At 41.2% G+C, this 11825-nt stretch overlaps 1 pseudogene; it reads right to left on the bottom strand.

Annotated features, from left to right (window-relative positions):
• Nucleotides 1-225: 225 nt before the first annotated feature.
• Nucleotides 226-1318, bottom strand: LOC139020547 (cell growth-regulating nucleolar protein-like; annotated as a pseudogene).
• Between the last annotated feature and the right edge of the window lie 10507 nt (nucleotides 1319-11825).

The raw sequence follows: 11825 nt of genomic DNA on the forward strand, positions 1-11825 counted from the left end.
CAGTGTGGAATAGTTTCTCAGTAATTTCCTGAAAATGACAACTGCATTTTAATTTTTTTTTTCAGGACAATAAAGTTGATTTTCTCATAAAAGATCTACCAAAAATATATTTTTTTCTTATAAGAAAACAAAATTTGAGTTGTTATTATTTATTACATGTTTTACAAACAGCTGTCAAAGGAAGAAATCAACAGGATGGACTCAATTTATTAAATATAAAAATGTTCACTTCAAAAGTTTGACCTTGTCCTTGAGTAACTTGAAGGTGGGGTTCTTGCTGACTTTCTTGTTGAAGATGGCCAGGAGCTCCTCTTCAGACCTGTGGTGTTGGTTTGTCACCGCATAATACTGAGCTAAAACCTTTTTCCTTAGCTTTTTGACTGCTATTTCATTGTCTGGGGCCTGCTTCAGGGCTGCTTTAATAGTCCCCTTCCAATTGAATTCACCTTTTGCAGGAGCTTCACGGTTTTCTGTTTCTCTGCCTTCAGCCAGTCCGGGGAACTTAATCTTTTTCTTCTTAGAATATGCTTCAACTTCGGAAACCTTCCGCTTCCTTTTTTCCATGTTTGTCTCTTCCTTGTCCACATCTCCATTCACTCCACACTCGCCTGTGCTCCTTGGCCCCTGGCTCTTGTTCCCTTCGGGGCCGCACCCACCCCTCCCGCCTCCTGCTCGGCCTCAGGCCTCATTTTGAGCTTTTTAGACTTCTGACTCTTGGTTTTCTAATTTTAGTTCTTTCTTTTCTTTTTTCCTTTTCTTCTGCCGCTCTTCCTTCCTCTCTCTCTTGTTCTTCTTTGCCTCTGCTTGTCCGTGCCTGGTGTCATTGGCTTTGGAAGGTGCCACCGTGGTGGTGATTTCTGCAGGTGGCTTTGCCACTTGGTTGAGTGGCTTTTGCTCTTGCCCTTTACTGGCTGGTTCCTGAAATTTTGCCTTTTTCCTGGGAATGTTGTCAAAACCACTAATTTGCTCTAAAAGTTCTCTCACTTTGGGGCTGACATTGGGTCTTTTTATTAATTCATTAACTTTCTGCACCCACGCCTGCTGTTTGATATCGCCTTTGTGGGCTTTCTCTTCGTAACCTTTGCCGCCGTACTTCTGGTCTTCGCTTATGCATTTCACATGGTTTTTGTAGTCCTCGCCCCAGAAATCTTTACCGCAGTCAATGCAGAAAAGGCACTAGCAGTTCCTGCAAACAGCCACATGCTTTTCCACTTGTATTTTCTTCACTGATTCACCACATGCATTGCATGTAAAAAATAACATTTTTAGCTAAATGATTAAATATTCTCTATCCAAGATAGGCTTTAAATCTTATCAAAAATACACCATGTGAAAAGTCATTCCCTCCAACTGAAGATAGCAAGCATTGCCTCCCAGCCGGTGTGCGCCAACGGTTCCAACTGGCCGCGGGGAGCACGTGGAATCGCCACCGCCGCCCGCCAGCCCAGCGCAGCCGCCGCCGCCCGCCTCGCTTCCCGGCGCAGAATTCGTTTCTCTGCATTTTAATTTCTAAACTGAGGAATATGAAATTCAGCAACATTTTGCCCTGGCCAGGGTGTTCAATGGTTAGAGCATAAGCCCATGCAGTGTTCAATTCCCAGTCAAAGGCTTGTGCCTGGGTTGTAGGTTTGATCCCAGGCCCTAGTCAGGGTGTGTGTGGGAGGCAGTGTGTCTCTCTCACATCCATCTCTCTCTCTCTCTCTCTCTCTCTCTTTCTCTGTTCCCCCTCCCTCTCCCATCCCTCCCACATTTCCACTCTCTCTCTAAAAAATTAATGGAGAAAATAAATAAATTCAGCAACACTTTTTTTTCTCTGTTTGCTATCCTTTATTGAAGGGTCCCATACCCTTATGGGACCCCAGCCAAACCAGAAACCAGACAGGTCCTCCATTTACAGCAGGAGGCCTAGAAGGGGAGGGGAATGACTTATGATCCCACCACACCTCCCTGAAACAGAAACCACCACAGACAGACAAGGGCCGGGGAAGAGAACTTGCCTCAGTCTAGGTTCTCTCCCCATTGCCCCCACTTGAAAAGAAAGCCAAACACTGGTTACACAGCACCAGCCCCATCCCACCCAAAGCAGCGTTTGTGGGACTCCCCTCTGCAAAGCAACATTGCTTTTGCAATTTTTTTTGTCCCTTTAAAGAGAAACTGTTGACCTGCAAACTGATTCCTAACAGTTCATTGAAATTATCTGAACACTGCAGCAGCTGAATGTAGAAAGCCCATCTTTGTGGACTTCAGCCAATTGCAATATACAAAGGGATACACAAAAATGCTTAAAATAAACACGCAAAAGAGTGAGTATGATGCCTCCCATATACAACATTCCTCTTCTTTTCTTCCTTTTACACTAAAAAAATGTACCTAAAGCATTAAATTATTATAGAAATAAATCCCAAATAATTCTTCTCAAGGCCACTGATGTCTGCTTAATCCTGAAAACTCCTCTAAAATAAGAAGAGGGACCCAATTCAGGTGTTTAGGGAAAAATAAATCCTATTCATCTGTTATCTGCTGGGTTGACTGGCTGGGACACCACTGAGGGACCGTAGAAGTGGCCGCTGTCAGCCAGTGACCACCATTGTGCACACCTGTGTTGCACAGACTCCTCTTCCAACACAGCTTTCACATATGAAACTACAACACGAGTTCCCCCAAATAAGTGTATCTGTATGTCCCTGAAAACTTGAAAACCAGCTCTTTCAGAAGATGGTTCTCTGGTCCATTCTTTGACAATCTAAAAATGGGTACTAGCCTTTCAAGATGCCAAGCATACCGTGTGATAAAAAGAAGGGAAAGTATTTATACTCTGAGCAAGAAAAAAACAAAGCTAGATGAGCTGAGCAGCCGACTGTAAAGTGAAAGAAACATTAGAAATTCCATGAGAGGAGAACAGATCATCCATAGATGAGGCGGGGGGGCGGGGGTAGTCTCTGTGAGGAGAAGGGTGCAAGAGAGAAGGACAAAGGTCATGAGACACGAAGCTGCCCGGAGATGTGAGCCTTCCTTTACCTCTTGCAATTGTAATGGATTCTTAAACTAAGGGCAAGACTGACAGTTCAGGATCTCTGGGAACCCAGATATGGGGCATCTATATCCACTGGAATATTTCCCATGGTTCTCCAGCAAGCGCTCCTGAGGAACATCAGAGGCAGCGCAAACGGCCATTGTGCCTCCTTCAGTAACACAAGGTGTGCAAGGTTTGCCAAAGATTGAGAGTGGAGCAGGGGTATCTTCAGAAGCCCATTCATTCTCCAGAAACTCTATGAACATCAGGAAATGATTGGCTGCAGCTATAGACAGGCCCCAAACCTCCTGTGTCCTGAACCCCTTTTAAATATGAAAATAGGAAGTAAAAGGCACCTACCACTGGAGAATGGGAAAAGCCCAGGTCCCAGAGCTGACCTTTCGTTGCTCCCTCTGGGGTAGGACAGGAAACCTTCCATCCTACTCCAGCAAAGATCAGCTGCAGCAAAAATCCTATTTGTGCAGAGACTTCTGCCCTTTGCAAGGCCATATTCGGCTGCCAAACCGGAGGGAGAGAACCTTACTCACACCCAAGGTTTCTGCCAATTAATGACAGAGTTTAGCTGACACCAGTGGGGAGAAGTGTCACTCTCCAAGTGCATGAGAAGCCGGCAGGGCTGCTGAGAAAACACCACTCCTGAGGCTCAGGTGTACAGGGTCTGCCTGAGATTGAGGGTGGAGTCTGAGAAATGAGAAACCACCCCCGTTGCCCAGCAGCCTCGCAAGGTGGTGTGTTAAGGGAGGGGCAAGAGCATGGAGAGAGCAGCCTTATACGGTGCAGGTGTGCAGGGCCTGCTGCAGGGTGGGGGTGATGCAGGAGCACAGTGAACACCCTCCTCCAAGACCCCAAGCTCCACCCTAGCCCACAGTCATGGTGGCACAATACCAGGGGATATCCACGTGCAAAAAGAACGAACCTCAACTCCTACCATGAACAAGAATGAACTCAACATGGATCATACACCTAAATGTAAGAGCTAAAACCACAAAACTTCTAGGGCAGTGGTCGGCAAACTCATTAGTCAACAGAGCCAAATATCAACAGTACAACGATTGAAATTTCTTTTGAGAGCCAAATTGTTTAAACTTAAACTATATAGGTAAGTACATTGTTATTAACTTAATTAGGGTACTCCTAAGGCTTAGGAAGAGCCACACTCAAGGGGCCAAAAAGTTGCATGTGGCTCGCGAGCCGCAGTTTGCCGACCACGGTAGGGAAGAAACACACCCTTAACTTATGAAATGCTGTAAGAAGGCAAACAACCCACAACAGATGTAAGAATGATAAATAAGCACACAAAAGATGTGCTCCTAATTTTTAATCATGAGGAAGATGCAAATGTTTAAAACCAATATGAGATACTACCATCCAAACACTAGAATTATTAATACATAAAAAGACCAATCATATCGAGTTTTGGTAAGGATGTAGAAAAACAAACTCTCATTCATTGCTAGGGGGAATGCAAAAGGATCCAGTCACTCTGAAAAAAACAGATGAGCATTTTTCATATAAAGGCAAACATGCATTTAACTATATACACCAGACACATAGCCAAGAGAATTGAAAACACATGTCACACAATGACCTGTATGTAAATCTTTGTAGCGGCTTAAGTGGTAAATGCCCCAAACTGTGAACAAGTGAAATGTACTTCAGCTGGTGAATGAATAAACAAGTTCTGATTTACCCACACATGGAATGCTATTCAGCAACAAAAAGGAACAGACTACTGATACAGGCACCAAAACGGATGATTCTTGAAAGTACCACACTAAGTTAAAAAGCTAGACACAAAAGACATATACTGTATAATTTCATTATCTGACATTCTAGAAACATCAAAACTATGGAAACAAAACAGATCTGTGGTTTCCAGTGGCTGGGGATGGAAGGAAGGGATTGACTGGAAGGAGGCATGAGGAAACCTTGTGGGGTGGTGAAAATTCCACATCTTGATGGTGGTGGACACAATACAACTGTATACATTTGTCAAACTTATAGATGGACTTTTTATATATAAATTTTGTCTCAATAAAAAAAGAGAAAAAATTAAAACCGACAGCATTCAACCCTGTTTACCCAGGGTTACGAACCACTGCAATCGTCTAGCAAATGGTGTTGCATTTGTATTTGAGTAGAGGTTACTGACTGTCCAGTTGCCTCTGAAATTTCTTGGCCACAGCTTAGCATCGCAGATGGACCATGTGCATCCTGATTTAACTCAAGGAAGCAGGTGTTACTTATCTGACATTACTTTTCCCCAAAAGGATTAATGAAGGAAACTGTTGCTACAGGATGTGTAATTGCTTAGAAAAACTGTAAGAATAAAGGTTGGCAGAGAAACATTGGGGATTGGTGGATGAGGTTCTCAGAGAGAAATAATAAACAAGTTTAGGATCGAAGTCAACTTCCTTAGCTTTGCTCTTTGGGTCACATTCCACGGAGCCTAATTTGGTGTTGTGTATGTTTTCTTGAAGGTTTTAGCAAAACAAAATTTTTAAAATCTGTGCTTTCAATTCCTGTAAAATCCACAAAAATGGAATTCTAGTTCACCCTAAAAATCAGGTCTTTGGTTTGTTTGTTTTTCATTTATAAATAAGGGTGTAACGGAGGTATAAGCTCTTACCCTTATGTTGGCTGCAGAGTGCAGCAGGGTTCCAGGTAGAGTGCGGGAGGAGGAGCTCTGAGTTATTTTTTGTCCTGGTTTTCTAAGGAGGAAGACCTTCAGCTTCTTAATTACAAAAGCACACACAGGTTAGCTGTCTGGGTTCCTGTTAGAGTTGGTTCAGACAGAACACATTTATCTGGAGACTTGACGTGGCTGAAAGTGATTGCCAACAAGTGCAGCGGCGGCAGAATGTATTATGCACATCCTTGATTGTGAACTCCTTTCTAGTAATACCCAATAAACTATATATATATCACTGGCTATGAAATGCTGATTTGTGCTTAGGGGTGTTTTGCCACATCCTAGAGTTAATTCCCAGTTCCCCTTTAACATGCCTCCCAGCGTTTTGCATCTTTGATGTATTGTTTTTCATTAGAATATACCTTATTATATATATTTCTTATTGATTTTAATATAAATTAAAACTCTGAAGTCAAAGAGACTCCTTCCAGCTCTAAGATCCATGAACATAGAAAATAAACTCTATGAAAATAAATGTATTCACTAAGCAGGAATGTAAACCAGCCAAAGTATTCAGAGCAAATTTTTCTGAACTAAATAAAAATGAGCTTTCAAAAGATTTAAAATAATTCTGGAGGGGTGAGGGAGACCTGGTTGAGCATCATCCTGTGCACCGAAAAGTTACAGGTTCGATTCCCAGCCAGGGACATGCTCAGGTTTCAGGTTTGATGCTTGGCTGGATGCATGCAGGGAAGCAACTGACTGTTGTTTCTCTCTCTCTCTCTCTCTCTCTCTCGCTCTCTCCTCTCTCTCGCTTTATCTCTCTCTTCCTCTCCTTCTAAAATAAATAACAACATATTTTTTAAAATCCTGATTGTACATGAAATGCAGTTTTGTATCATCTTGAAAAAAAATGATTCCCTGAGAGAGATTTATATACAGTTGATGTTTTATTCAGGTCACACAAGCTATTTTTTGTCAAAACCAGTAAGTATATGTCTGATTACATTTTGTAATGTAATTCTTGTTTAATTACTAGGTGTCTATTTGTGTTTCTTTTTCTTTTCTTTGGCAGTACCTAATTTTAGCATAGAATGAGTTGTAATCAGGAAAGAAATGTACCATATCAGAATTTATGTCTAGAAGTCACAACTAATTAATATAACTATTCTTTATCAAGGTCATCAGATGTTACAAAGTGACTTAAAGACTATGAGAACCTGGCTTTATTTTTCCTTTTTAAAATATATTTTCTACTGATTTCAGAGAGGGAGAGAGAGATAGAAACATCTCACATACCCCCTACTGGGGACTGAGCCCACAACCTGGGCATGTGCCCTAACCTGGAATTGAACCATGACCTCCTGGTTCATAGGTCGATGCTCAACCACTGAGGAACACTGGCCATACAAGAGCACCTTTTTAACAAAGTATTAAGTGGGAGCATTGAACTCATTCACATTTGAAAAATACTTCAGTTATGTTATAATCCATTCTCTGAAGTCAGACATCGTGGGATTATTTATAAAATATTCTATCTTTTTTTTTCTTTTGATTTTTGTCACAACTTTGTTTATTATGTGCAATAATAAAACCAGATTAAATGCCTGACATAAGAGATTATGGTATACCCACAAAATTGAATATTACAAAAGGACTCTATAAGTCTATAAAGATATAGATATATGTTCATGATGTATTGCACAGTGAGGCATTAAGGTTACATAATAATATGTATTTTAAAGTACAACTTTAGGAGAAAACACAAGGGGGGAAGGACTTTAGAGAAAGAATATTTAAAAGAACAAACACTAAGCTGTGAACAATGGCCATCATTTGGTTGCAGTCTGGGCAATAATTTTTTCATTTATTTATATTTTCTCATTTTTATGATGAACATGAAATACTTGTGTAGTTAAAACAAATATCGAAAACTCATTGAAACTCTCAAGTCAGATTCTTGGGCAAAGGAAAATAACCTAAAACAAACATATACTTAAAATAAAGATAGAAAACCATATTTTTAACCTATAAGTACTACATACAGGTTGTCCCCAAAAATGTACACATGCTTTAATTAATTCCAATGGGTTAAATCTGAAAAGAAAGAAACATTGGAATTAATAATTATTTAAAGTGTGTGTACATTTTTTTGGGATGCCCTATATATGCTGAATGATTTATCAAGATAATGTTCTTCATAACTGAATGTAAAGTTAAGAATTTGGCACAACAAATATGTTGGTTGAAATAGCAAAGATAGTTTAATGCCTAGATTAGCATAGGGCAATCCTCCCTAAGTTTCCAGTGTAGTCTCATAGAAATATTCACAGAATATTACCTCTGAGTTGACTCTTCCCTCCTAATAACCCTGGAGCTATCTGTTGTCTAAAAGTAAGGTACAACTCCTACCATGAAAAACAAACTTAACAAGGTATCCTATCTAATAATAGACAAACATGGTAATTGACTGTACCTTTGCTACGCCTCCCACTGGCTAATCAGTGTGATATGCAAATTAACCACCAACAAAGATGCCAGCTAATTTGCATACTGCAGGCAGAGTGGGACAGCGTGAGCCACCAGCACGAGCCGCCATCCAGGCCCCAGTGTGCAATCCCAGAATCCGCCTGCCTGTTGCCTGTGATTGGATCCGATCCTGGGCCACAGGCCCGCCCCAGAAGCCCCAGAAGCCACCTGATATGGTAGTAACTCTATCAGTAAGCACTCTGAAAGTCAGTGGCATAAATGCACCAATTAAAAGACAGATTATGAGGGTGAATCAAAAACAAAACCCACTTTAAATATAAAGACACATATAGATTAAAAGTAAATGAATTAAGCTGCAGCCTGTTTTGCTCAGTGGATAGAGCATTAGCCCGTGGACTGAAAGGTCCCAGGTTCAATTCCAGTCAAGGGCATGTACCTCAGTTGCTGGCTTGACCCCCAGTCTCTATCAGAGCATGTGCAAGAAGCAACCAATGAATGTGTCTCTCCTTTTCCCTTCACTCTCTCTAAAATTCAATGGAAAAATATCCTTGGGTGAAGATTAACAAAAACAAAGTAAATGGATTAAGTAACATTAAAGAGATTATAAGAAAAATATATTCCAAATTTTGTTAGTTGTATAATGGTTATGTTTAAATTATTAACACCTAAGAAATTGGGTGAAGGGTACATATAATATGCTGTAGTACTTTATAGTTTTTTTTTACATGTATGAGATTATTTCTAATTAAAATATTAAAAAATTAAAAATTAATAAATATATTAATTGAAATGTATCTGCATTACATGAAAAATCTCCTAATTGCTTCCAGCATAATTTATTAAATTGTGCTAAAATTTACAAGGGTTCAATTAAAAAAATCCTAATTCTAAATGATATAATAGAAAATATATAATAGTGCAGTTATAAGCACTTATTTGAAAATAAAAATTTAAAGAAGTGAATTTAAAGAAGGGATTAGCCAAAGAAAATATATGCACAACCCATGGACACAGACAACAGTATGGTGATGGCCAGAGAGAAGTGGGGGGCAAGAGCTGGGTAGAGGGGGCAAAATGGGGGAAATAGGGACATCCTATATAATAATAATAAAAGGCTAATATGCACATTGACTGAACGGCAGAATGACTGATTGCTATGATGCACACTGGCCACCAGGGGACAGACGCTCAATGCAGGAGCTGCCCCCTGGTGGTCAGTGCACTTCCATATGGGAAGTGCCACTCAGCCAGAACCTGGCTCATGGCTGGCCAGTGCAGTGGCGGTGGCAGGAGCCTCTCCAACCTCCGTGGCAGCACTAAAAATGTCCAACTAACGGTTTAGACTCGATCCCTTTGGGGCCTAAGCCTTTAGTCGGACATCCCCCGAGGGCTGCCTGGCTGCTAGAAGGATGTCTGACTGCAAGCTTAGGCCTGATCCCCCGGGGAGTGGGCCTAAGTCGACAGGTGGACATCCCCCAAGGGGTCCTGGATTGCGAATGGGTGCAGGCCGGACTGAGGGAACCCCCCTAGTGCACAAATTTTTGTGCACCAGGCCTCTAGTATAATTATAATAATACTAGAGGCCTGGTGCATGAGAATTTGTGCATGGGTGGGGTCCCTTGGCCTGGCTGGCAATGGGGGTCAATAGGAGCCCATCTCACCTAGTCCCAATCAGGGCTGATCAAGCTGGCCAGCCAGGAGAAGGGACCATGGGAGGTTGGCAGGCCATGGGAGGTTGGCTGTGGGAGTGCACTGACCACCAGGGGGCAGCTCCTGCATTGAGCGTCTGCCCCCTGGTGGTCAGTGAGCATCATAGTGACTGGTCATAAAGGTCGCTTAGGCTTTTATATATATAGATAAGCACTTGTTCAGTGATTCACTATGTGCCAGGCAATGTTTTAAATATAAAATCCATTTAATCCTCAAGACACTATGGTATAGTATTTTTATTACTCCTTTATTTAGATGAAGAAACTGGGACACAAAGAGGTTAATTGATCCAAATACAGCTCACCAGTGGCAGAGAAGTATCCAAATTTAGGCAACAAGTGTTGCTCCTAACCACCATAATATACTACTTTTAACAAAAAAACAAACAAACAAACAAATTAATAGGATACTGACAGAAAATAATACACACGCGAATACATATCATGTATTTATGGTAGAAAACGATGTTAGCGGACTGTCTATGATTTCAGACCCTTATCAGAAAACCTCGTGTGCTAGTTCCCAGATGTTTCTCTCTGCCCAGTCACCCCAGGCCCTCAGGGGACTTGCATGCTCTAAGGCTAGGTCATCTCCTGCAAGGTTCCCACGTTGCCTACAACATCCCTGGGTTTTTGCCATTTTCTATACTGTCTGAGAAACGCTCAAACACTGTGGCTTAATGACATAATCTTGGCAAACAGAATAAATGGAGGAAAGAAGAAAGTCGTCCCTCCCATGTCTCTTCTGGAGAAGCCGCCATGAATTCTCCCATTGACCTTTCTCCCATATCTCTGATCTTTTCATGGACCCTAGGAGGTGAGAAAAAATAAAGACCCACCATGTTTTCCCTGTCCCCCATGAGAGGAAGTCCTGAACTTGACTAACATGCTCTCTGGTAACACTCTAATTAATCTTACCCATTTTTTAAAATTTTTTTATATTTTTTTATTAAATCTTTATTGTTCAGATTATATTTGTTCCTCTTTTTTCCACCCCCCCATAACTCCCCTCCTTCCAGTTCCCGCCCCACCCTCCGCCCTCACTCCCCACCTACTGTCCTCATCCATAGGTGCACAATTTTTGTCCAGTCTCTTCCCGTATCTCCCATTCCCCTTTCCCCCCCAAGAATAGTCAGTCCATTCCCTTTCTATGTCCCTGATTCATTGTAATCACCAGTTCATTCTGTACATCAGATTATTTATTCACTTGATTCTTAGATTCACTTGTTGATAGATGCATGTTTGTTGTTCACAATTTGTATCTTTACCTTTTTCCTCTTCCTCTTCTTAAAGGATACCTTTCAGTATTTCGTATAATACTGGTTTAGTGGTGATGAACTCCTTTAGCTTTTCCTTATCTGTGAAGCTCTTTATCTGACCTTCAATTCTGAATGATAGCTTTGCTGGATAAAGTAATCTTGGTTGTAGGTTCTTGCTATTCATCACTTTGAATATTTCTTGCCATTCCCTTCTGGCCTGCAAAGTTTCTGTTGAGAAATCAGCTGACAGTCGTATGGGTATTCCCTTGTAGGTAATTGAGTCTCTTTGTCTTGCTGCTTTTAAGATTCTCTCTTTGTCTTTTGCTCTTGGCATTTTAATGATGATGTGTCTTGGTGTGGTCCTCTTTGGATTCCTTTTGTTTGGGGTTCTCTGCGCTTCTTGGACCTGTAAGTCTATTTCTTTCACCAGGTGGGGGAAGTTTTCTGCCATTATTTCTTCAAATAGGTTTTCAATATCTTGCTGTCTCTCATCTTCTGGCACCCCTATAATTCTGATGTTTGTACGCTTGAAGCTGTCCCAGAGGCTCCTTACACTATCTTCACACTTTCGGATTCTTTTTTCATTTTGCTTTTCCAGTTGGGTGTTTTTTGCTTCTTCATATTTCAAATCTTTGGTTTGATTCTTGTGCTCCTCTGGTCTGCTATTGGGTATAATATTCTTTATTTCAGTCCGTGTATGC

The sequence above is a fragment of the Myotis yumanensis genome, unplaced genomic scaffold (genome assembly GCF_028538775.1).
Source record: "Myotis yumanensis isolate MYYU_CA2020_CCGP unplaced genomic scaffold, mMyoYum1.0.hap1 SCAF_12, whole genome shotgun sequence".
In the NCBI taxonomy this organism is placed as follows: Eukaryota; Metazoa; Chordata; class Mammalia; order Chiroptera; family Vespertilionidae; genus Myotis; species Myotis yumanensis.